We start from the raw sequence: 27626 nt of genomic DNA on the forward strand, positions 1-27626 counted from the left end.
TGAGTGTGGTAGGAAACCCAAAAGGTGGCACCCAGTGATCCTCACCTCCTGGTATTCATGCCTGTGCAATAAAAGGATTAACCTCGCCCCAAGAAATATCTGGCCTTTACTCTCACTTTCTGGGAGGTAATCTCTAAACTGTTGGAATGTTCTTTGTTTACCTGGCGGCCTTGGGCCATGCCAGATGGTCTGTGCTAACAATGTGATATATGGTAGGGGCTCTGAACCATGCATTGTCAGCTCAACCTCAGGAGGGGGTTGGACATGAAGGCCAGCCACACAGGCAGTCAGCCATGTCTACACGCCTAATAAAAATTCTGGACACCAAGGCTTGGAGGTGCTTCCCTGGCTGGGAATATTGCATGTGTATTATCACACATTGTTACTGTGAGAAGTAAGAATTGTCTGCATAACTCCACTGGGAGAGGACAACTAGATGCTCTGCATTTAAAACTCTCCTGGGGCACAGCAGCTGCACGTCCCGTGGCTCCTGACCTCTTCACGTTTGCAGTGTAGCCCAAGTCGGTCAGCACTGGAGGACCTCAGCAGCCATGTCGAAGCCCCATAGGGAAGCTGGGACTGCCTTCATTCAGACCCAGCAGCTACATGCCATGTAGCTGACACATTCCTGGAGCACATGTGCTGCCTGGGCATTCACACACCACCCATCACGGCCTGAAACACTGGCATCATCTGTACCAATAGCCCAGCTTCCCGATCGGTGGAGAAGTTGAAGGAGATGATTAAGTCTGGAATGAAAGTGGCTTGTCTGAACTTCTCTCATGGAACTCGCGAGTACCACGTGGAGACTATCAAGAACGTGCACACAGCCACGGAAATTTTTGCTTCTGACCCCATCCTCTACCGGCCCGTTGCTTTGGCTCTGGATACTAAAGGACCTGAGATCCGAACTGGGCTCATCAAGGGCAGCAGCACCGCGGAGGTGGGGCTGAAGATGGGAGCCACTCTCAAAATCATGCTGGATAATGCCTACATGAAAAAGTGTGACGAGAACATCCTGTGGCTGGACTACAAGAACATCTGCAAGGTGACGGAAGTGGGCAGCAAGATCTAGGTGGATGATGGGCTTATTTCTCTCCAGGTAAAGCAGAAAGGTGCTGACTTCTTGGTGACGGAGGTGGAAAATGGTGGTTCCTTGGGCAGCAAGAAGGGTGTGAACCTTCCTGGGGTTGCTGTGGACCTGCCTGCTGTGTCAGAAAAGGACATCCAGGACCCAAAGTTTGGGGTCGAGCAGGATGTCGATATGGTGTTTGCGTCCTTCATCCGCAAGGCATCTGATGTCCACGAAGTGAGGGAGGCCCTGGGAGAGAAGGGAAAGAACATCAAGATAATCAGCAAAATTGAGAATCATTCTGAGGTTTGATGAAATCCTAGAGGCCAGTGATGGGATCATGGTGGCTTTGGTGATGTAGGCATTGAGATTCCTGCAGAGAAGGTCTTTCTTGCTCAGAAGATGATGATTGGGTGGTGCAGCCGAGCTGGGAAGTCTGTCATTAACAGTGATGTGGCCAATGCAGCCGACTGCATCATGCTTTCTGGAGAAACAGCCAAAGGGGACTATCTGGAGGCTGGGCGCAAGCAGCACCTGATTGCCCTTGAGGCAGAGGCCGCCATCTACCACTTGCAATTATTTGAGGAACTCTCCCCACCTGGCGACCATTACCAGCGACCCCACGAAAGCCACCACCGTGGGTGCCAATGAGACCTCCTTCAAGTGCTGCAGTGGGGCCATAATCATCCTCACCAAGTCTGGCAGGTCTGCTCACCAGGTGGCCAGATACCACCCACGTGCCCCCATCATTGCTGTGACACAGAATCCCCAGACAGCTGGTCAGGCCCACCTGTACCGTGGCATCTTTCCTGTGCTGTGCCAGGACCCAGTCCAGGAGGCCAGGGCTGAGGATGTGGACCTCTGGGTGAACTTGGCCATGAATGTTGGCAAGGCCGGAGGCTTCTTTAAGAAGGGAGATGTGGGCCAGGCTCAGGATCACACCTGTAATCCCAGCACTTTGGGAGGCCAAGGCGTGCGGATCATGAGATCAGGAGATCGAGACCATCCTGGCTAACATGGTGAAACTCCGTCTCTACTAAAAATACAAAAAATGAGCCTGGCGTGGCAGCACGTGCCTGTAGTCCCAGCTACTTGGAGGCTGAGGCAGGAGAATGGCGTGAACCTGGGAGGCGGAGCTTGCAGTGAGCTGAGATCGCGCCACTGCACTCCAGCCTGGGAAACAGCAAGACTCCGTCTCAAAAAAAAAAAAAAAAAAAAAGAGGAAGGGAGATGTGGCCATTGCTCTGATTGGGTGGCGCCCTGGCTCTGGCTTCACCAACACCATGCGTGTTGTTCCTGTGTGGTGATGGACCCCAGAGCCCCTCCTCCAGCCCATCCCACCTCCTTTCCCCAAACCATCCATTAGGCCAGCAATGCTTGTAGAGCTCACCCTGGGCTGTAATGTGGCACTAGTGGGCTAGGACACCAGAGAAGAAGATAAACGCCTTGCTGAAACATGGCTGTGTTTACAGCCTGCTCTGGTGGGACAGCCCAGAGCCTGGCTGCCCATCATATGGCCCCACCCAATCAAGGGAAGAAGGAGGAATGCCCAACTGGAAGCCCCAGCAGCCAGATGGCAAGAGGGTCACAGCTTCTTTTCCTGTGTGAACTCTGTTCAATTCCTTTAGAAAACAGATGCCCAGAGGACTCCCAATGCTGACCTGGGGTCAGGAAACAGCCAGTGAGAGTTAGGGGCCTTAGGGTATGGGGCAGTTGTTCCATTTAAGCCGACTCTGGCCCTGGCCCTTACTTGCTTCCCCTAACCCCTGGGCCTCCCCAATTTGCACCTGTCCCTGCCCTCCACTAAGCTGTCCTGCAGCAAACACTCCACCGTCCACTTTCCATTTTCCCCAACTACTGCAGCGCCTCCGGGCCTATTGCTATAGAGCCTACCTGTATGTCAATAAACAACAGCTGAAGTAAAAAAAAAAAAACCACCTCTCCTGGACACTGTCCCATGTGCCTCTTCAGTGAGTTATGTGAGTCCTTCTAACAGATTGTCAAACATGACAGTGTCTCAGGGATCCCAAGCTTGCAGTTGAGGTCAGAAATCATGGTGGTCTTGGGGATTCCCAATATTCGCAATACCTTTGTGTAGTCATGTCTCCTTTAGTATGGGCTGGAGTTAGGGACTTGCTTCTATCAAATAAAATGTGACAGAAGTGACAGGATGTCCATTTTAAGATTGGTTTATAAATAAGCTTAGTCTTCCATCGTGGGTGCTCTCTTTCGTGTTGCTTGCCCTGGGAGATGACAGCATTCATGTCCTGAGGTGGCCCTGTGGAGATGCCCACTCATCCTGTAACCAATAACCACATAATTGAGGTTGGAAGTGGATCTTTACCCCAATTAAATCTTCACATGAGACTGCAGCCCTGGCTGATAACTTGATTGTAATCTCATGAGAGACCTTGAGCCAGAGGTGCCCAACTAAACCATGCCCTGATTCTCGACCTGGACAAACTGTAAGATAATAAATGTTTGTTGTTTTAAGCCACTATATTTGGGGTAATTTGTTAGGCACTGGGCTACAATATAAGGTGATCTGGTAGACCTATGTATTGGGTATCCACAAATGTTTTTGTCTGGAGGTCTTTTTTTCTAGAGTGATTCAATTTATTCAGAAAAGAACTTTCCAATCTCCCAGGCAGCATATGCCTGGCTGCATGAGTTCAGGGTCCAGAGCGGGAGAAGAGAACCAAACTTTCACGCATTCTCTTCTTTTTAGCCCCTGTACAAACCCTTGTCATCTGGTGCACCTGATGTGCCTAAGTCTGGAGCCCTTCCCGGATCATTTATCTGGAGAGGTTGTGGCCTGGTTATGCCCAGCTGGAAAAGGGACCTGATGAGTCTAACGGCTTTGTTTATACACTTTCAACAATTTTCCTTGTTTTAAACCTAGATCCTTGTTCTCACCTTTTTTTTTTTTTTGAGACAGAGTCTCACTCTGTCGTCCAGTCTGGAGTGCAGTGGCCAGATCTCAGCTCACTGCAAGCTCCGCCTCCCGGGTTTACGCCATTCTCCTGCCTCAGCCTCCCGAGTAGCTGGGACTACAGGCGCCCGCCACCTCGCCGGACTAGTTTTTTGTATTTTTTAGTAGAGATGGGGTTTCACCGGGTTAGCCAGGAAGGTCTCAATCTCCTGACCTTGTGATCCGCCCGTCTCGACCTCCCAAAGTGCTGGGATTACAGGCTTGAGCCACCGTGCCCGGCCTGTTCTCGTCTTTTAAAGTAACTAGTGCTACTCATAAGAATAACTCCAGAGGCTATGGATATACCATGAAAGAGAAAGCTATAAAACTTTTAGGAGATAATAAAAAACAATACCTTTATGACCTCAGGATGGAGAGAGATTTCTTAATCTAGTTTCAAAAAGCATTAGTTATAAAGAAAAACATGATAAATTGGTTTACATTAAATATAAGAACTTTTGTTTATCTGAAAATATAATTAAAAGAGTACAGCCCAGGCGCGGTGGCTCACACCTGTAATCCCAGCACTTTGGGAGGCCAAGGCAGGTGGATCACTTGAGGTCAGGAGTTTGAGACCAGCCTGGCCAACATGGCGAAACCCTGTCTCTACTAAAAATACAAAAAGTAGCCAGGCATGGTGATGTGTGCCTGTAGTCCTAGCTATTCAGGAGGCTAAGGCACGAGAATCACTTGAACCTAGGAGGCAGAGGGTTCAGGTACTGAGATCATGCTAGTGCACTCCAGCCTGGGCAACACAGCAAGACTCTGCCTCAAAATAAAATAAAATAAAATATCCCTGAAAATATAGTCTTGTAAATTGTTATTATATTCAAACAACAGAATACTATCCTTCCAAGAAAAGGAACTAAAGATATATGCAATATAGTGAATGACTCTTGAAACACATTTTTAAATAAAATAAATAACATATAAAAGAATAAATACAGTATGATTATATTATATAAAGTCCAAAAATAGGCAAAACTAGAAATGCATACATAGATTGTAAAACTATAAACAAACAAAAAAAGCATGTAATTACTATAAAAGTCAGGATAGTAGCTACCTATATAGGGGAAGAGATTATGATCAGGAAGGAATGCTAGTAATGTTGTATTTCCTGACTTGGGTAGTGCTTAATACATATGTGCTTTATAATTATTGATTATTCTGTAATTCATATTTTATGTATTTTTCTGTATGTCTGTTGTAGTTAATAATTAAGAAGTTTAATTCTGCTTTTCATTGCTGTTGTTTCTGTCATTCTTCTGCTATTTAAATGCTGCTTTATTTTTCTCATGGTTATTTTTATAATGACACCTTTATATATTATCTTAAGCAATATTTATTGCTTCCCTGCCATGCACAATATGAGCTGTATCCTCTTCCTCCTGTCTAACCTTCTTCTCTTTCTCCATTCAATTTTAGTAAATAACATTACCTGACTCAGGGCTTACATTTATACATTTATCCTTCTGCTTGACTTGCCACCCTTAAAGATACCTTTAAATTCTGAGCAATTACAGATGAAGCTTTCAAGACTTATGCTACTTCCAAATTATCTCTCCTTTCTTCCATTTATTTTTGGCAGTTCAAGTTTTCCTACATTGTCATAGTATGTAACATTCCGTCATCCTCATTCTCACCTTTATCTTTCTTATTCCTAGCCTTATTTTTGTTTTAAATCTGGAGTTAAAAACATTTGATTCTTACTCTCAGTCCTGTGCCTAAAGTTTGCTCATTTTCTGTTGGCTGGCTGTAGTTTGCTGGTAGTTTCCTCAAGAGTATTGTTTATATAGTCAATATTCTGTGGGTTCTTGGTAGCTTAGAAATATTGGTCAGCCGGGCGCGGTGCCTCATGCCTCTAATCCCAGCACTTTGGGAGGCTGAGGCAGGTAGATCACGAGGTCAGGAGTTCAAGACCAGACTGGCCAATGTGGTGAAACCCCCATCTCTACTAAAACAACAAAAAATTAGCCGGGTGTGGTGGTAAGCACCTGTAATCCCAACCACTCAGGAGGCTGAGGCAGAGAATTGCTTGAACCCGGGACACAGAGGTTGCAGTGAGCCAAGATCACGCCACTGCACTCCAACCTGGGTGACAGAGCGAGACTCCGTCTCAAATAAATAAATAAATAAATAAATAAATAAATAAATAAATATTTTAAAAAGGTGTTTGTCTGTAACCTTTATGTTTGAAGGACAGTTCGTCTGAATAAAAAGTCTTTGCATCAGTTTCTTTCCTTGAGTACAGTGAGGGTATTACTCTTCTGTGTTCTGACATTCAATTTCACTGTTGGGAAACCTACGTCAATCTGAATTTCCTTCCGTTTTAAAGGACTCATCTTAGGCCGGGCGCAGTGGCTCACGCCTGTAATCCCAGCACTTTGGGAAGCCAAGGCGGGCAGATCACTTGAGGTCAGGAGTTCGAGAACAACCTGGCCAACATGGTGAAACACTGTCTCTACCAAAAATATTGAAAATTAGCCATGTTTGATGGTGCACACCTGTAATCCCAGGGAAGCAGAGGGGCACACCTGTAATACTCAGGAGGCAGAGGCAGGAGAATCCCTTGAACCCAGGAGGGGGAAGTTGTAGTGAGCCGAGATTGTGCCACTGCACTCCAGCCTAGGCAACAGAGCGAGACTCTGTCTCAAAAATAAATAAATAAATAAAGGACCCATCTTTCTACCTGACTCACCAAATAATTATTCCTTGAATTTTGTATAAATTTACTTTTTACTTGAATTTATTTACTAACTATTGGTTCTAATAGTTCTGATGACTGTTCTGTTTCCTTTGCCCTATATGGCCACTGAAATGACTGGAGAGGGACTTTGTCGAGAACAAAGACAGAGGCCAAGGACTTTCACATTGACCTTTTAAGAGATATTGTCACCCTGGTTCCAAATAATCCTGCCCCTGTTAACTCTATTTTATAGAACTTTGTTCGGCAGCAACATGAAAGAAAAAAACAGGCCAGGTGTGATGGCCCATGCTTGTAATCCCAGCACTTTGGGAGGTTGAGGCAGGCAGATCACCTGAAGTCAGGAGTCCAAGACCAGTCTGGCCAACATGGAGAAACCTATCTCTACTGAAAATACAAAAATTAGCTGGGCATAGTGGCATGCGCCTGTAATCCCAGCTACTGGGGAAACTGAGGTGGGAGGATCCCTTGACCCTGGGAGGCAGAGGTGGCAGTGAGCAGAGATTGCACCACTACACTCCAGACTGGGCAACAGAGTGGGACTCCATCTCCAAAAAAAAAAAAAAAAACTGTGCTTAAAGTCTTTTTCTTGGCACTAGTGTCTCTACTTATATTTTATCCCAAACATCTTTCTTTTGCAATCCAATGTCTTTATTGTATGTGTTTGGATAAACAGCATCTTATTACTAATACATATATTATTTATTATTATATAATTATATAGTCCAAAGTTTGAAAAGCTCTTTGTGAATTTAGAAAATGCAATCTACCACCATGATAAAAGAATCATCATAGTCCTTTAAAACTGTATGTAGATTTATATATATATATACATATATATATAATTTTTTTTCTTGCGATGGATTCTCACTCTGTGGCCTGGGCTGGAGTGCAGTGGTACAATCTCCGCTCACTGCAACCACACCCGGCCTAGATTTATATTTTTATAATGTTGTCTAGGTTCTGAAAAATCAGTTTGTAAAAGCCACAGCATGTATAGACTACAGTATATTTAAGTTACAATTTCATTTCATATTAGATGTAGATATTCTTTATAAGTAGTCTCAATATCTTTTTAAGTAGTTTCCAGACTTTTGCTCAAAGTAACTTCCAAAAGTTTTTATCCCTTCATAAAACATCCAACCTTGCATGGATTAAATACATGCTCTGCCTGTAACCCCAATTGTATTATTTGGGGCAACTTACACCATCAGTGACAGTGTAATTGTCACTAGAATAGAAAAAAAAAATTACATTTTCTTCTGAATAACTTGATGGAAAGGGTCCAGGAAGATTCCTTTGGGTGCAATATTGTTTTTCCAAAATGTAAGTAGGGTACCAAATAATGGGTATCTTCCAGAACCTTTGTTCAGCCAAGACTAATAACACCTTTTTATTTGTAGTAACACATTTTTAACTGCCCAAGTTTGTTAGTGAATTGCTCTTGCCAAAGTAATCAGCAGGAATTTTCTGCTTAGAGCAGCACTGTCCAATCGAATATAATATGCACTATATCTATAATTTAAAGTTTTTCTAGTTTCCACATATAAAAAGTTTTTAAAGAAGTGAGATCACACCGGGTGCAGTGGCTCACGTCTGTAATCCTAGCACTTTGGGAGGCCAAGGCAGGCAAATCACTTGAGGTCAGGAGTTCGAGACCAGCCTGGCCAAAATGGCGGAACCCCATCTCTACTAAAATACAAAAATTAGCCAGGTGTGGTGGTGGGCACCTGTAATCCCAGTTACTTGGAAGGCTGAAGCACAAGAATCGCTTAAACCCGGGAGGCAGATGCTACAGTGAGCTGAAATCACGCCACTGGACTCCAGCCTGGGTGAGAGAGTGAGACTCCATCTCAATGGAAAAAAAAAAAAAAAAAAAAAGGTGAGATCAGTTAATTAATTGTAATTATGTATTTTGTTCAATTGGGTATATTCAATTCAATATACCCAAAATATCATTCTGATATGTAATTAATATAAAAATGTATTAATGAGGTATTTTACATTCCTTTTTTGTACTAAGGCTTCAAAATCCAATGTGTATTACAGTTGCACCACATCTCAATTCATACTAGCCATATTTCAAATATTCAATAGCCACATAGGATTAGTGGCCACCAGGATGGACAGTAGAGACTTAATTAGCTTCTGCATTACATTAACCTACAATGAAGACACCACTCCTAAAAGGTCTGGATTGTTTCCCAGAGTGAGAAGCTGAAAATGCTTGACTTCTCAAACTCAATTTGCTTTGGAATAGAGTACAGAGAGTACAGTATGCTTTCCCATTAAAGGGTTTAGCATTCAAAAAATACTTTTTTTTTTTTTTTTTTGCGGTTGGGGGGTGGGGACAGAGTCTCATTCTGTCGCCCAGGCTGGAATGCAGTGGCGCGATCTCAGCTCACTGCAATCTCCACCTCCTGGGTTCAAGTGATTCTCCTGCCTCAGCCTCCTGAGTAGCTGGGATTATAGGCGACCGCCACCACACATGGCTAATTTTTTTGTATTTTAAGTAGAGATGAGGTTTCACCGTGTTGGCCAGGCTAGTTTCAAACTCCTGACCTCAAGTGATCCACCCACCTCAGCCTCCCAAAGTGCTGGGATTACAGACATGAGCCACCACACCTGGCCCAGAAAATTTCTTTCCATTTTCTTTCCTTCCTTCCTTCCTTCCTTCCTTCCTTCCTTCCTTCCTTCCTTCCTTCCTTCCTTCCTTCCTTCCTTCCTTCCTTCCTTCTTTCCTTCCTTCCTTCTTTCCTTCCTTCTCTCTCTCTCTCTCCAACTCTTTCTTTCTTGAGACAGGGTCTCACTATGTTGCCCAGGCTGGTCTTGAACTCCTGGGTTCAAGTGATTCTTCCAACTCGGCCTCCCAAAATGCTGGGATTACAGGCATGAGCCACCATGCCTGACCCAAAAATTTTTTCTTAAATAGACTTTATTTTTTAGAGCAGTTTTAGGTTCACTGAGGAATTGAGTGGAAAGTACAGAGAGTTTCCATATGCCCCTTACCCCTAAATATGAACAGCATCCCCCTCTATCGCCGTGCCACACCAGAGTGGTGTATTTGTGGATCAATGAACCTACACTGACTCCTCATTATCACCTAAAGTCCACTTTGCTGTTGTACATTTCATGGGTTTTTACAAATGTATAAGGACATGTGTCCACCATGATAGTGTTGTACAGAATTGTTTCACTGCTCTAAAAGTCCTCTGTTCTATATCTATTCATCTCTTCCTCCTTCCAAACCCTGGAAATTACTAATTTTTTTACTGTCTTCATATTTCTTCCTTTTCCAGAAGGTCATATAGTTGTAATCATACGGTACAATATGTATATAGCCTTTACAGGTTTTTTTTTTTTTTTTTTTTTCACTTAGTGATAGATATTTAGGTTTCCTCCATGTCTTTTTACAACATAACTCATTTCTCTTTAGCATGGAATAATGTTCCATTTCTTGGATATATCAGAGTTAATGTATCCATTCATCTGTTGAAGGACAGCTTGGTTGCTTTAAAGTTCTGTCAATCATAATTCAAGCTGCTCTAAACATATGTATTCAGGTTTCTGTGAGGACATAAGTTTTCAACTTATTTAGGTAAATACTAAGGAGTACAATTGCTGGATGTAAGAGTAGGTTTAGTTTTGTAAGAAACTGTCTTCCACAATGGCTGTACCATTTTGCATTCCTTCCATCAATCAATGAGAATTTCTTTTGCTCCACGTCCTCACCAGCATTTGAGCTTCTAGATCCTAAATAGAAAAAGATGAGAGTTTATAAAAGTTTTGAATGAAAAAAAATACCCTATAAAACCTATTACTTGATTAAAATGTCTCCAGGCAAAGATCACATTAAGGAGGTGGTTTCACACCTATTATTAAAACTCCTTAGTGCTTTAACGTGCCTCAGGGCAAATTCAGATCAAAGGGTAATGCCAGGAAAACCTGTCATTTGAATGAAGCCTTCAGAGCAGAGATCAGATTAAAGGTGAGACCTTTCTATCTCTTATTCTGATAAAGGTACCCTCCATTAAACTGAAAAGCCTACTAAAATCCTTCCCCAATATTCATTTTGAAAAAATAAAAAACCGACAGAAGATTTTGTAATGGTACAATAAATATCCATACACCCTTGACTTAGATCCTTGACTTGTTCACATTTTGACACGTTTTCTTTCTCTCTCTGTCAACCCATGCGCATGCATAAACACACACACACACACACACATATTTTTGCTCAAGTATTTAGAAGTTAGCTGTAGACAATATGGTGCTTCACCTAAGAAACTTTAGCACACTTCCAATAATAAGGATGTTACCTTATATAAACACTATATAGTAAAGAATTTGGCTTTGCCCAAGTAGAAGTTCTGGCCTTTGCCCTAGGCTTCATGGATGTAATCTCTGGGTACTTGGAAAGTTATGCCTGACTGGAGTCTTTGTCAGGGCGCCTTGTGTCAGACTGGATAGTCTAACAAGGTGATTTAGGGCAGGGGCTGGCCACACCCGAAAGACTCACATGTTATTTAGAGTGAAGGTGCTTTGGTTTTTAGTTTAGTTTTTTTTCTCTTATATTTTTATTTTTTCTCTAAGTCATGTTCTCATTGGAAGGGTGGGGGCTCTGGTTCACGTGGTATCAGTTGACCTGGAGTTTGAGATCAACCACAGGGACAATTAGTCAATCATGCCTATGTAATGAAGTCCCAATAAAATGCTCAACACTTAGGCCTGGGTGAGCTTCCCTGGTTAGGAATACTTGGTGCATATTGTACATATCAACACTGGAAGATAGTTTCAGCAAGAAAAAAAAAAAAAAAACGACATGCATAGATAAAACGACATGCATAGATAGATAGGAAGATAGATAAATAATAGGTAGACGATAGATAATATATATAAATATATATATAGTGAGAGAAAGAGACATCGCAAACATAGCACAATACTAGCAATTGGATGAATCTTGGTGAAAATTCTGTGGATGTTCATTATCTTATCCTTTCGTGGAGTAATGTGTTCTGACTCTATGAAGAGAGGACAAGGGAAGCTCCAAATGTGGTCCATCCCTGACTTGGCCCTATGTGCTTCTTCCCTTAGCTAAATGTAATCTGTATGTTTTTCCTGTAGAAACTATTACCATGAGTAGTTTTCAATGAGTTCTGTCAGTCCTTCTAGAGGATTATCAACCTGAGGATGGTTTTGGGAACTCCCAGACTTGCAGTTGGTTGTCAGAAGTGGGAGTGGTCTTTTATACATACGATTCTCTCTGACTCCCTAGTTGGCTAGGAATTGATGCAAACACATTATAATTTCACATTCTGATAATTTAACATTGATACAATACTCTATATAATACATTTTATTTATTTGTTTGTTTGTTTATTTATTTATTTATTTATTTTTATTTTGAGAGACAAGATCTTGCTATTTTGCCTAGGCTGGTCTCAAACTCCTGGCCTCCTACCTAGGCCTCCCAAAGTGCTGGGATTACAGGAACGAGACACTGTACCTGGCCACCTAATACATATTCTTTATTCAACTTTTACTAGAAAACCCTGTGCATGTAGATGGGGCCTGTCAACTCTGCCCTTCACCGTAGGGTAATCTAGCTGGTTCATTTCAATGATGTCTTTAGATCTTTAGATCTTTTCTCTTGGCCAGACCAGATTTTGCCAGGAAAGACTCTTATAATCTCCTTCCAGAAGGAGGCTGCTAGGCAGAGTGGGGAAAGAGGGCTGAGGGATTCTTCGTAAGTATATGAGCTCTCACTTAATCTTTCTTCTTTCAATATTGAATCCTTGCCCTTGACAGTACTAGGTGTTCCCACTCAAGCAATTCTCTATTTTCCCCCTTTTTGGAAAACATACTTTCTGCCTTCTGTCTGCCCAGCCAGCTTGGATTGAAGATGGGGATTTGAGCCTTTCACTGCTTCTTTAAAGTTAAGGTAGGACAGGGTCTAACTCCTTCTTAAAGTTAATTTCAAAGAGCCATAAAGACATCTGGGGGACATTGAGACTATACATTGAAAAAATGTTATTATATCAGTGTTTAGTTTGTTTGTTTGTTTACTTATTTATTTATTTATTTATTTATTTTGAGACAGAGTCTCACTGTGTCACCCAGGTTGGAATGCAGTGGCATGATCTTGGCTCACTCCAGCCTCCACCTTTGCTACTTGGGAAGTTGAGGCAGGAGAATTGCTTGAATTATCCTGCCTCAACCTCCAGAGTAGCTGGGACTACAGAAGCACGCAAATTTTTGTATTTTTAGTAGAGACAGGGCTTTGTCATGTTGGCCAGGTTGGTCTCGAACTCCTGACCTCAAGTGATCAGCCTACGTCAGCCTCCCAAAGTGCTAGGATTACAGGCGTGAGCACCTGGCCCAATTTCACTTTTTACCTCACATTCACCCCCCACTCGCCGAGGTCACTGGTGCTACCAAATCCTGGGTCCATAAGGTTGTGTGGATAAACAAAACTGCTTTTTTTTTTTTTTTTGGAATATGAAGCCTTCTTTATTATTATTATTATTATTATTATTATTATTATTATTATACTTTAAGTTCTAGGGTACATGTGCACAACGTGCAACAAAACTGCTTTTTAACTTCCATATTTTGCTTTCTCACTGTTGATTTAGGGTTTAACTTCTTTGCATCTGTTAAATCAGTTACCCCTCTTCCATTTGCATTCCATCGTCTCCAATTTCTTTCTTTCTTGTCTCATTTCTCATTTTCTTTGTCTTTGTGGATTTATGCCTTGAAACAAAACTAAAAACAAAAAACCTTTACTAAATGTTGTAGTGTGATTTGGGGAGGGAGTAGAAATAAATGAATAAATGTAAACATTCACTTCACTTTCTTTAGCTTGAAGCTTTCCACTATTTTTTTTTTTTTTTTTTGGAGACGGAGTCTTGCTTTGTCACCCAGGCTGGAGTGTGATGGTACAATCTCAGCTCACTGCAACTTCCACCTCCTGGGTTCAAGTGATTCTCCTGCCTCAGCCTCCTGAGTAGCTGGGACTACAGGTGAGCAGCAGCATGCCTGACTAATTTTTGTATTTTTAGTAGAGACGGGGTTTCACCATGTTAGTCAGGCTGTTTTTGAACTCCTGAGCTCAAGTGATTGCACTGCCTTACCCTCCCAAAGTGCTGGGATTACAGACATAAGCCACCGCATCCGGCCTCTACTATCTATCTATCTATCTATCTATCTATCTATCTATCTATCTATCTATCTATCTATCTATATTTTTAACTTCAGTTAGTTTTCACAAATGACAGAGCTTCAAGGCCATAATGCATTTCATGAAGCCTTGTCTTTGAGAGTAGCAAAAGTAGTTCACACATATTGAAATAAAGCTATTCACAGCAGTTTAAATTATTTTTTAAAAACTTTTAATTTTGAACAATTTTAAACCTACAGAAAAGATGAAAGGATAGTATAATAAACACCCACATACTAGCAATTTATCCAATTGCTAGTATTGTGCTACATTTGTGTGTGTATATATGTGTGTGTATATATATATATAATCTATCTTCCTATTTATGCATGTCTTTTTTTCTTGCTGACACCATTGAAAGTAAGTCCTAAACATCATAACACTTCATCGTTAAAACACTCCAGCACGTATCTTTGAAGAATATAAACCACAATACCTTTATTTTACCCATGAAATAAAAAAGTGATGCAATATTATGTAAATATATAGTACCCAAGTGTGTCCTCAAAATGTCCGATTGCTGTTCCAACTTAATATTTTCCCCTTAGCTATGACTTGCTGACCTCCCTTCCTCCTTGATTTTCTCTACACTGCCAGGAAAGGTGGGGCCAGTGGGAGCCAGCGTACTTTGGCACCACTGTCATCCCCTCTGAATTCCACTGCCTCAGCGGTTACCTGGTTTCTGCTTGAGAAGTTGCTCAATATAGTGTTAGTTGTGGTGTGAATAAGTCCTCAGTCTTTCTTTCAATCACTAGTATGTCAACCCAGGTATTTTTATCCCAGATATCAGTGTCCACTGGTTTAAATTCCATTCTCTCTTTTTTTTTTTTTTTTTTTTTTGAGACAGAGTCTTAAGCTGTTGCCCAGGCTTGCTCTGTTGCCCAGGAGTGCAATGGTGTGATCCTGGCTCACTGCAACCTCCACCTCCTGGGTTCAAGCAATTCTCCAGCCTCCCAAGTAGCTGGGATTACAGGCACGTGCCACCACACCCAGCTAATAATTTCCTTCTCTTACAAGCTTAGTTAACTTGTCTAGAAAACCTCGGGAACCTCAAGAAAACCCCAGGAACCTGGGCTACTCTAGCAAAAACGGATAGAAACACCCATGGATTATGTTTTTGGCCTCATCAAATGTTTATATCTTTTCAATTTACTGTGCCAAACCACTTGAAGTCAAGATGAGAACAGACAGTGAATTGATCCCTCTCCACTATAAATAGTCAGAACATTTTGGGGTTCCTGCTCCAAGGATGATCTGAGAACCATTCTAGAAATCTTGCAACATTTATCTCTGCTTGCATTTCATAAAAATTCCTCCAAATTACTTTGGGAGCTAGGATTTTGAGTCAATTTCATTCTGATACCAGTCTGTATAGATGTAAAAAAGCAATGATGGCCTGGGCATGGTGGCTCACCTGTAATCCTAGCACTTCGAAAAGCCAAGGCTGGCCAATCACTTTGAGCTCAGAAGTTGGAGACCAGCCTGGGCAACATGGCAAAACCCCGTCTCTACGAAAAATGAAAAAATGAGCCGGGTGTGTTGGCTTGCACCTGTGGTCCCAGCTACTCTGGAGGCTGAGGCTGGAGGATTGCTTAAGCTGGGAAGTAAAGGTTGCAGTGAGCCAAGATCATGCCACTGCACTCCAGCCTGGGCGACAGAACGAGACCATTTCTAAAGAAAAAAAAAAAAAGAAAAAAAGCAATGACGATATGATTAACTAAAAGACACAAACAAAGCCAAGCCAATAATACAAGTTCCTTTAATGTAGGTAAACACACAAGAGTTTTAACAGCTTGAAGACATAGAGGACTCAGCCACATACTCAGATAGAGAGGTCAGTTTCCTTGCTCTTCAGGTTCCCTCCTGAGGTCAGATGACTTTTGCTGAATTAACCTGATGAGGGTTGAGATACCATCAGATCTTTCAAGAAGCTCCCTTGCCATTCTCTTGGAGTTTTTTTTAAAGCCTTGGTTCCCTTCTAGCACTGGAAATGGTAGCTATGTGTCTGCCTGCTCACTAAGTGCAAGTTATTGGTGATAACTCCAGCCCATTGCTGAATGCGAATTTGAGAAAAGAAGGTTGATTTTTCAGGCATACCATCCCTCTTAAAAGCCTAAATTTTCAGTTGGCCAGAGGATTACCTTTGCGATGTAGACACTAGAATTTGTGCAAAAAGGGAGAATAGGATCTTTTTTTTTTTAAAGTAATATATAAAAACCTTTTAAATTATTAGATTGTCTCATTTTAAATGTTTTCCCCATTTGGTGGTTTTTAAAAATTATGGAAAAATATACACAATGTAAAATTTACCATTTTCTACATTTTTAGGTGTACAGTTCACTGGCATTAAATACATTCATATTGTTGTGCAACCATCACCACTATCCATCCAAAGAGCTTTCATTGTCCCTAATTAAAACTCTTCTCTACCTGTTAAACAACTCCTCATTTCCCATTTCCCCAGCCCCTGGCAACTCTCATTCTATTTTCTATCTCTATGAGTTTGTCTACCCTACATACTTTATATAAATGCAAATAGCCTCACAGTTAATGTGAAAATTAGTAAAATTTGTAAAAAGAGATGTGACTATATAGAAAAAACATGCATTGTGTTTTTATGTGCAAATGCGATGACACTATGTGTGTGTGTGTGTATATATATATATATACAGCATACATATGCTATTTTGTAACTTTCTTCACTTAGCAATATAGTATTGTTATTGGTTATCTAATGCTGCATAACAAATTACTCCAAACCTTGGTGGCTTAAAACAACATTTATTATCTCATAGTTTCCATGGATCAGGAATCTGGATGTGGGCTTTGTTGGGGCTCCTGTTTCAGGATCTCTCAAAAGGCTGCAACTCAAAATGTTGCCCAGCAGGAGGATCGCTTGAGTCCAGGAATTTAAGGCTGCAGTGAACTATGATCACGCCACTGCATTCCAACCTGGGTGACAGAGTGAAAGCCGGGCACTGTGGCTCACGCCTGTAATTCCAACACTTTGGGGAGGCTGAAGTGGGCGGATCAGTTGAGGCCAGGATTTCGAGACCAGCCTGGCCAACATGGAGAAACTCTGTCTCTACTGAAAATACAAAAATTAGGCCAGGCGCAGTAGCTTATGCCTGTAATCTCAGCACTTTGGGAGGCTGAGGTGGGTGGATTACTTGAGGTCAGGAGTTTGAGACCAGCCTGGCCAACAGGGTGAAACCCGGTCTCTACTAAAAATACAAATATTAGCAGGGCATGGTGGCACACACCTGGAATCCCAGCTATTCAGGAGGCTGAGATATGAGAATCACTTGAACCTGGAAGGTGGAGGTTGCAATGAGCTGAGATCACACCACTCACTGCATTCCAGACTGGGCAACAGAGTGAGATTTTGTCTAAAAAATAAATAAACAAATAAATAAATGAAAATAAAAATTAGCTAGGCATGGTGGCAGGTGCCTGTAATCCCAGCTACTCGGGAGGCCAAGGCAGGAGAATCTCTTGAAACCCAGGAGGCATACGTTGCAGTGTGAGCAGAGGTTGTGCCACTTCACTCCAGCCTAGGTAACAGAGTGAAACTGAGAAAGAAAGAAAGAAAGAAAGAAAGAAAGAAAGAAAGAAAGAAAGAAAGAAAGAAAGAAGAGAGAGAGAGAGAGAGAGAGAGAAGAGAGCAGACGAGAGAGGAAAGAAGAAGAACAGAGAGACAGAGAAGCGAGAGAGAGAGAGAGAAGAGAAAGAGAGAGAGGGAAGTTCACGGACAAGGAGAGGGATGACTGGAGAGAGGAGGGAGGGAGGGACGGGCAGGACAAAAGGGACATGACAAGGAGAGAAAAGGAAAGAAAAAGGGAAAGGAAAGGAGAGGAAGGGAGAGGAAAGGAAGGAAAGGGGAAGGGGAAGGGGAACGGGAAGGGGAACGGGAAGGGGAAGGGGAACGGGAAGGGGAAGGGGAAAGGGAAGGGGAAGGGGAACGGGAAGGGGGAGGGGAAGGGTGTTGCCTGGGACTGCAGTGGACTCAGGCTTGCTCATGTTGTTGGCAGGATTCACTTTATCCCAGGCCGTTGGACCAAGGGGTGCAGTTTTGCTCTGGCTGTCTGCTGGAGGCCACCCTCAGTTCCTTGCCACATGGACTTCCCCATAGGGCAGTTCACAACATGGCAGCTTGCTTCATCAGAAGAAACACACGAGTCAGAGAGAGAGTGAGAGCAGAGTGAAAATCAGTCTTTTATCATCTAATCTCAGAAGTGACTCTCTATCACTTTTGCCATATTCTACTCATTAGATGCAAGTCACTAGGTCCAGCCCCCACACACAGAAAGATGATACAAGGGTGTTAATATCAGAGGCAGGAACTGGGAGCCACTGTAGAAACTGCCTACCACAAATATCTTTCTGTTTTCAGCATATATCTCAACTTCATCCATTTTTTTTTTTTTTTTTTTTTTTTTTTTTTTTTTTTTTTTGTGATAGTTACTCTGTCTCTCTCTCTCTCTTTTTTTTTTTTTTTTTTTGAGGGAGGATCTCTGGAGTACAGTGGCACAGTCACAGCTCACTGCAGCCCCAACCTCCCAGGCTCAAGTGATCCTCCTAGCTCAGCCTCCCAAGTAAGTGAGACTACCGGCACATGCCACCAGGCCTGGCTAATATTTCTATTTTTTGTAGATACAGGATCTTGCCATGTTGCCCAGGCTGGTCTTGAACTCCTGGACTCAAGCAATCCACCTGCCTCGGCCTCCCAAATTGTTGTGATGGCAGGTGTGAGCAACCATGCTGAGCCTACTCTATTTTGAGATAAATGTCTGCAACTTAAAGAATTTGTCTAAAGATGAATATGCCTCTGCATCATGGAGAAGACTGCAGAGAGCCTACTATCCTTAACCTCTTCCTTGAAGGATAAACATAAATTCATCAAGAAACAAAGTGGGGGCCGGGCGCTATGGCTCAAGCCTGTAATCCCAGCACTTTGGGAGGCCGAGACGGGTGGATCACGAGGTCAGGAGATCAAGACCATCCTGGCTAACACAGTGAAACCTCGTCTCTACTAAAAAATACAAAAAACTAGCCGGGCGAGGTGGCGGGCGCCTGTAGTCCCAGCTACTCGGGAGGCTGAGGCAGGAGAATGGCGTGAACCCGGGAGGCTGAGCTTGCAGCGAGCTGAGATGGCGCCACTGCACTCCAGCCTGGGCAACACAGCGAGACTCCGTCTCAAAAAAAAAAAAAAAAAAAAAAAAAAAAAAAGAAAGAAACAAAATGGGGAAGGTATTCCAAGGAAAGAAAAAAGTATATGAAAATGGGTAAAAAAATAGAAGGATGCATCATGGTGGGTTTAGAGAAATAGGAAATTTTTCCTTTTCTTTTTCTTTTTTTTTTTTAGAGGTGGACTCTTGCTCTGCTGCCCATGCTGGAGTGCAGTGACATGATCATAGCTTGCTGCAGCCTTGACTGCCTGGGCTGAAGCTGTCCTCCTGCCTCAGCCTCCTGAGTAGCTGGGACTACAGGTACGTGCCACCACATCCAGATAACTTTATTTTTTGTAGAGACGGGATCTTGCTATGTTGCCCAGGCTAGCTTTAAACTCCTGACCTCAAGTGATCCCCCTGCCTTGGCCTCCCAAAGTGTTGAGATCACAGATGTGTAATCTCTCATGCCTGAGATTACAGGTGTGAGCACATCTGGCTGAAAATTTAAATATGGTTTGAGAAAGGGGTTCAGGCAGATGAGATTTACAAGATTTGGAAATAACAGCAGCATTTAACATGTGCCAGGCACCGTTCTATGCATTTAATGTGTAATAATTTATGTAATTCTTACAACAACCCTATCAGATAGAGTAGAATTATTGTGCTAATTTTCCACCTGGAAAACAGACACAGAGAAGTAAATAAACTTGCCTGAGATCACATAGCTATTAAATGGTAGTTTGACTCCTGGCAGTTTGACTTCACCACTAGGTTCACTATCTGCTTTTCTTTCATTTATTTATTTTTAATTTTTGTGTTTTTATAGAGACAGGGCCTCACTATATTGCCCAGGCTGGTTTCAAACTCCTGGGCATAAGTGATCCTCCTGCCTTGGCCTCTCAAAGTGTTGGGATTACAGGTGTGAGCCACCATGCCTGGCGACTATCTGCCTTTCTCTTAAAAACTTTGTATGCCATGGTAAGAAGTTTAGATTTTAATTTTAGGCAACAGGCTGGGCACGCTGGCTCACACATGTAATCCCAGCACTTTGGGTGGCCGAGGCAGGCGGATCACTTGAGGTCAGGAGTTCGAGACCAGCTTGACCCACATGGCAAAACCCTGTCTCGACTAAAAATACAAAAATTAGCCGGGCTTGGTGGCAGGTGCCTGTAATCCCAGCTACTCAGGAGACTGGGGCAGGAGAATCACTTGAACCCAGGAGGCAGAGGTTGCAGTGAGCCAAGATTGTGCCACTGTACTCCAGCCTGGGCAACAGAACAATACTCTGTCTCAAAACAAAACAAAACAAAACAAAATTAGGAACAAAGAACCAATTATTTTTAGGCAAAGGAATGGTTTTATTAGATTAATTTTTCGGGGAAGATGACTTTGGTACCAGCTTTGAGGGTTAACTAGTAGAAAAAGAAAGGTTACAAGGAGAACAGGGAAGAGGCTATTCCTATGATTCAGAGAGGAGGAGGACCTGAATTCATGACAGGTGGCAGTGAATACACTAGATCAGGATTAGTGTACCATTTCCAAAGTAAACGAATAGGATTTGGTGACCAGTTGGATATAAGGATTAACGAGGAGTCAAGGACAACAAGTGAAGTTTGAGAATCTTGCAGAGCATCCAGGTGGAGCTGTCAGTTGCAATACTGCTGGGGAGAGAGATACGGCTAAAGATACAGATTAGTGAGTCATCCACTTCATTGGTGATAAAGTCTATGGGAATGGATTGCTCAGGTTAGCTGATCCAAAACAGAGCTTTAGGGAACACCAGCATTCAAGCAATGGGCAGAAGAGAAATAGCCCATAAAAATACAGAGAAAGAGGGGGTAAAACAGGTAGGAAGATAATTAAAATACTAAACAGAAAGCAATAAATACCATAAAAGAGGTACAAACAAAATAATGTGGGAGTTCAGAGGAGTATTACAACTTAGTCTTTCTGAGTCTCTGTTAACTCACCTGTAAAATTAGGTTGGACTAAGTGATCTCTGAAATCACTTTTGTCTCTAAACCTTTGAATCTATTCAATGTCTACCATGTGCCCATTAACATGGCAGATGCTATGGAAAGAAAAGCACAACCCCTACTCTAGAAGGGCTTTCTTATTTTAGTTTTTTGTTTGTTTTCAGAGATGGAGTCTTGCTCTGTCACCCAGGCTGGAGTGCAGTGGCGCAATCATAGCTCACTGCAGCCTTGAACTCCTGAGCTCAAGCGATCCTCCCACTTCAGCCTCCCAAGTAGCTGTGGTTACACACATGCACAACCATGCGTGGTTAGAAAAATTTTCGCTTTACTGGGGAGCTTAGTCTCTACACAGGTACTGAAACAAAACAAAACAAAAAAACTGAACAAACAAAACCCACTTGACATGGAGATCATTTATAATTAAGGGTTGAATTTTGCGGCATAGCCTGTGGGCTGCAATCCAGAGAAGGAAGGTGTGATAATATGTGTATAGGAGCTTCGTGGAGGAAGAGAGTGGACTTGGGCTGGATTTAGACGGAGAAGAATAATGTGGGCAGAAATAAAGGTATGAGTTCACTTACCTGACTGAACTTGAAGACCTCAGTTGGGAATTCATGGGAAGTAAGGTTTTAGATAGGTAGCATAAGGCCTACCTTACTAATCAACTTATATAACTTAGTTGGGGCTTAGAATAGACATGGAAGCAGTAGCGAGCTACTGTAGGTTGTTGGGCAGGTTTGTGATGTTTATTGTACGGGATATTTTAATAGCTATTTTTATTGTACAAACTGTCTATCACTATGATACATTTTCCCATCACCAATTTCACACTACAGTGGTTGCTGTGATGTGCTGCCCAGATCACCTCGCTCCAGGTCTGAAGCACGCATGCATGCCCCCAGCCTCTGGGAGAGTAGACGGCTGGCAACTCTCAGCTAAGTCCTTCTCCGGGACTTGCCCTCAGCTGAACAGAGCCACTTTGCCTAATGTCCCACCACCTTACCAGGAGCAGCGCACATTAATGACTGGTTGATGAGCTTTACAAAGGCCCAGTCTCCCCAACCCAGTTCAGAAAAACCTTTAAGCGTCCTCCCCGCAGCTCCAGAGCCTCCTGGCTGAGGCCTTTGTCGCAAATGCAGCACAGTTCATCTCCTGCTCAATCTTGCTTCCTTTGCTCTCAACAGGTGTTTGATCCCAAGAATACTTCCTAATGAACTTCCTACATTCTAATCTCCACCTCAGTTTGTTTTCTGGGGAATCAAACTGAAACATACATGATAATTATAGTTTTCACTCAACTTTTCATCTATGCTACTTAACAATTAAACTGCAGACACATTTTGTGAGCCCAGATTTTGGTTTGAGGAACGTTCTTCGACAATTTTGACATTTGTAGTTTAGAACACCAAGATCTACCTTTTATAAAACCTGCACTCTCTAAAATGACACACCCATTTTGGCACTATACATAGTTCAGTTTTTGTGAAGACAGTAGTAGATACAAACAGCTAAGCATACGTAAAGAATATCAATCAAAAGGAAATAATGAATTGGTGGTAACTATGTCTTAGCAGGATATACCATAGGTTAATGGAGTGCATTGCTCAGCATCTTGTATAGTAATACTCTTGGAGACACCAGGTACTCCGTGGAGGTAGTCCACAACTGGAAATTTTACAGTGTTGTTTTGGATCACAAAGAAACTGTGATACCTTTTGATTTTTTTGTGTGTGTGCTTATCCAAAATATCTTAACCTATACACTTGGTACTTAACACTACTTAAAAAAAAATCAACTATGACACTAACAGACGGCTCTCAGCTAAGCACATTACTCTCCTTTAGTTTAAAGTTCGGAAATTTAAAACTTGGAATAAAAATGGGCAAAAAAATATTGTAAAGTTGGTGGTAATAAAGTGATCAGCATTGTTAGAATGGTTACCTCAGAGTGTTCAGAATATCAAAGTACCCCTGCAAAACATCTTGCTGAGATAATTGGTCTTGTAACCTTTTTTTTTTTTTTTGAGACAGAGTTTTGATCTTGTTGCCCAGGCTGGAGTGCAATGGCATAATCTCGGCTCACTGCAACCTCTGCCTCCCAGGTTCAAACTATTCTCCTGCCTCAGCCTCCTAAGTAGCTGGGATTACAGGCACTGGCCACCATGCCCAGCTAATTTTTGTATTTTTAGTAGAGATGAGGTTTCACCATGTTGGCCAGGCTGGTCTGGAACTTCTGACCTTGTAATCTGCCCGCCTTGGCCTCCCAAAGTGCTGGGATTACAGGTGTAAGCCACCGTGCCTGGCCAGTCTGGTAGTTCTTAAGAGGGAAAGATGAAGGGTGAAAAATGAGAAATTGTCCATCTATATTTCCAATGGCTTATGTCCTTTTAACATTTATTCTTATTCTTATTCTTATTATTTTAAAGACAGGGTCTTGCTCTGTTGCACAGGCTGGAGTGTAGTGGCATGATCATCGCTCACTGTAGCCTTGAACTCCTGGGCAAGCAATCCTCCCACCTCAGTCTCCCTAGTAGCTGGGATTACAGGCATGAGCCACACTACCCGGCTCCCACATCACTTTTTTGTCCTTATGACGTCTGTTTTTAAAAATTTCCTTTCGTCTGTTCGCAAAGGGCAAAAATAAAACCATAATAAAAAATAAAGTAAAATGTACTTTCCTCAACACGATTAATAGATAGTTTTAGAGACAAATAACATTTAGTGTTCACTGAAATTATCAAATTTTTAACACAGAAATAGACGGGTTTATATGGCATTCTTTATAATACAACAAATTCCGTAAAGGGAAATATATTGAAAATGCTGGGTCTGTAATTGACAGATTGCCAAAGAATAAATTATATCCTGTGCTGTAATTATGTATTCAGCAATAATGAATACTAGGAGAAAATAGCAAAGTAGTAATTACACCAATTACAATTGATTAGTTGGTATTAACATAAAAAGATGTGCTCGTTGTTATACTCTATTATGTCACAAAAGGCTCTGATGTATTAAAGATATTTGATTTCTTTATAAAGTCCCTTTTTATAATTGACTAAACTCAGTGAGTTTGGAAGGAAACTGGAAATTTGTATAATTACTCATGATAAAAAACTTATTATGCTACAATTTTCATTGTTTTATGCTACTGTAGTTTCTAATTTTCTAATCTGTTTTTCCTGTGTTATTGGTATACTAGCACTGCATTTTAAAAAATGGAACAAAGTAATCCAAAAGAACTGTACTAACTGGAACTCATAAATATCCACAATTGTTTATTTTTTGTTAGAAATTGAGATTCAAGGTAGCAAGGTAATTGCTACTCTATATAAAGTAGAGCTCTGTTTCTTTATAAATCTCCAAAGTGTGAATTTAACAATTTAGCAGGACAAATTATTTTACACTTCTGGTGAGTTGGATGCACTTCATAATTTTAACAGTAAAAGTGAAGTCTATATGGGATTACATTTAAATTCTGAAAAAAATGCAAGGATCCTTCAATATATGAAAGACCAAAGTAAATTTAATTATCTCCATGTTCTCAAGTCATGTAATGGAGAGCAGGCAGGTATAAATTGCTGCTGCATGGGTAATTTACTTTACTCTTTAATGACCTTGTGCCCTCTATGGTCAAACAAGGATACTACAGGAAATAAGCAGGACCTCTTAAAAGTAGGAGAGCATAACAGATGGCAGACTGAAAAGAAGATCTTGAAACTTAGTGAAAAGCACAAAATAGAAAAGAAGCCAAATAACATTTAAGTGTGACTAAGAAGATGTTCTTAGGGCCAGTTTTAGTGAGTGGTAAAATTTAATTGTAATTATAAGCAAAAGTCTAATATATATGGCCATTAACAGAATTCAATTTAAGACTAAGTTGTACACACATGAACAGCGTATTCTTTTGAAAGCATTTAGTTGTACAGTGTGGAAGAAGAAGGGAACACTGAGCTAAGATAAAGCTGAGCTTTTTGTTATCCTGAATTATGTACCCTTAAAGCCCGTATCCAAATTCCTTGACCAAACTTTAAGATCTAGAGAAAAAAAAAAAAAACACCTGTTAGAGAAACTGTTGGCTGAGTATGGTGGCTCACACTTGGAATCCTAGCACTTTGGGAGACCGAGGTGGGTGGATCACTCCTGCCCAGGTGTTTGAGACCGGCCTGGGCAACATGACGAAACCCCATCTCTACAAAAAACAGAAATCTTAGCCAGGCATGGTGGCGCCTGCTTGTAATCCCAGCTACTTAGGAGGCTGAGGAGGGAGAATTACTTGAGCCCAGGAGAGATTGAGGCTGCAGTGAGCTGAGATTGAGCCACCACACTCTAGACTGTGCAACAGAATGAGATTCTGTCTCAGGAAAAAAAAAAAAAGATTTCTGGTTGGTAAAATGTGGTGCTTAAAAGCAGGACTTGAAAGTTGCACACATCACTTCATTCCTGTCTCATTGGACACAACCTTGTCACACAGCATATGTACATGGTTGGATGGGAAGCTGGGCAGTTAGTTTTTAGTTGAGAATCCATACGCCCAGCTAAAACTTCTGTTATTATAGGAGAGGATAGCATATATTAGAAGGACAAGTAAGGAGTCCCTGCTACAGTAAGTCACTGAGACAACAAGCTCTGAGTTTACCCCTTTCCTTCTGAAAGACATGTAAAAATACAACCGAATGAGATATGCATAGGGATCATCTTGAATCTGTATGATATATTCAGAAAGAAAGTTACTAAAAACTGCAGGTTTTGGCTGGTGTGGTTCACGCCTGTAATCTCAGCACTTTGGGAGGCCAAGGTGAGTGGATTACCTAAGGACAGAATTTAGAGACCAGCCTGGCCAACATGGCGAAACCCCATCTCTACTAAAAACACAAAAATTAGCCGGTGTGGTGGCATGTGCCTGTAATCCCAGCTACTCGGGAGGCTGAGGCAGGAGAATTGCTTGAATCTAGGAGGCAGAGGTTGCAGTGAGCTGGGATTGCACCAATGCACTCCAGTCTGGGTGACAGAGAGAGACCTTGTCTCAAAACACAAAAACAAAACTGCAGGTTTATTTATTTTTATTTTATTTTTTAAAAATAGGGGTCTTACTATGTAGGTCACAAGCTGGTCTCAAACTCCTGGGTTTCAGCTATCCTCTCACCTGAGCCTCGCAAAGTGCTGGGATTACAGGTGTGAGCCAGGAAAAACTGCAGATCTTAAGTTACAGTGAATAACAAATTACTTGGCCCACATCTCTCAACAAACCATAATAGCAAGTTTATTGACTTTTATGGCTATTTCCCAGCACAAACTATGAAACAGAACATCCCACTTCACCACTACTAAAATTATGCCATAATAAATATAACCTATTGTTTTTCTTTAAAAAGAAAAAAAAAAATCCTAGGGAGTAGTTGGGTGAACTGCTTATCATACTGGGCCAGCTAAGTGAAAGGGGTTCTCTCTCTCTATTTTATAAAGATGAGGTCTCACTATGTTGGCCAAGTTGGTCTTGAACTGCTGGCCTCAAGTGATCCTTTCCCCTCCACCTCCCAAAGTGCTAGGATTATAGGCACGAGTCACTGCTCCTGGCCAAAGGGTTGCCTCTTAACCCAGGTAAGACCCAGGGTGTAATAGACATGTTATCTTTATCTGCCCAACTACTTCCTCTCTTGACATTCTATCTTGCTTTGGGGAGATATTACTCCAATCCAATCAACTGCCAAAGTATAGTACTCTACCCTCAATTCTACAGGTATATGATCGATATCTGGCCAAACACAGTGCCCCCAAGTCCTAGCTATACTTCTGACTCTAAGGACTGAACGTGAAATTTAGAGCACATCAATCAAAATCCTCTGAAATAATATATACTGATATATTTGCTTTCTTCTAAGGCTGCTTTAGCCTGTAAGTCTGGATATAAGATGATATAACTCTGGAGCTGCCTGTGGCTTTGGCCTCTGTTGCACAGAGGAAGCCTATTTGTAAGAGATAACATGGTCAGAAGGATACACAGAGAGATGAAAAGTAGGATGACCTGGGATCTCTGGAATTATTTTTTTAATTTTATTTGTTGAAAAAAATTTTTTGAGACAGGGTCTCACTCTGTCACCCAGGTTGGAGTGCGGCTGTGTGATCATAGCTCACTGCAGCTTGAAACTCCTGCCTGAACCTCCCCAAAGTGCTAGGATTACAGGCATGAGCCACCATGCCCAACTGGAATCCTTGGATTTAGCTGACGATGTAGCTAGTTCCACCTCTGTGCTTACAAATTAAATGAACCAATAAATCCCCCTTTACTGCTTAAGGTAGTTTTAGTTAGCTTTTTGTCACTTGCAAACAGACTTCTAATACCCAGAAATAAACTTCTAAGGATAGAGGAAGCAAAGTGGATCTAATGTAGTAAATGTTAGTCCTCAGGGTAGAAAGTAGAGTGAAACAGAAATAGAAACTTCTGTTCATGAATAGGTTTACAGAGTGTCCCATTAGTCCATCTTATTTTTGATTCCATGGTATCCTA

At 41.8% G+C, this 27626-nt stretch overlaps 1 pseudogene; it reads left to right on the top strand.

The window, feature by feature from the left end:
* The first annotated feature begins 545 nt into the window (after window positions 1-545).
* On the top strand, window positions 546-2680 carry LOC104669094 (annotated as a pseudogene).
* The last annotated feature ends 24946 nt before the right edge of the window (window positions 2681-27626 follow it).

The sequence above is a fragment of the Rhinopithecus roxellana genome, chromosome 8 (genome assembly GCF_007565055.1).
Source record: "Rhinopithecus roxellana isolate Shanxi Qingling chromosome 8, ASM756505v1, whole genome shotgun sequence".
In the NCBI taxonomy this organism is placed as follows: Eukaryota; Metazoa; Chordata; class Mammalia; order Primates; family Cercopithecidae; genus Rhinopithecus; species Rhinopithecus roxellana.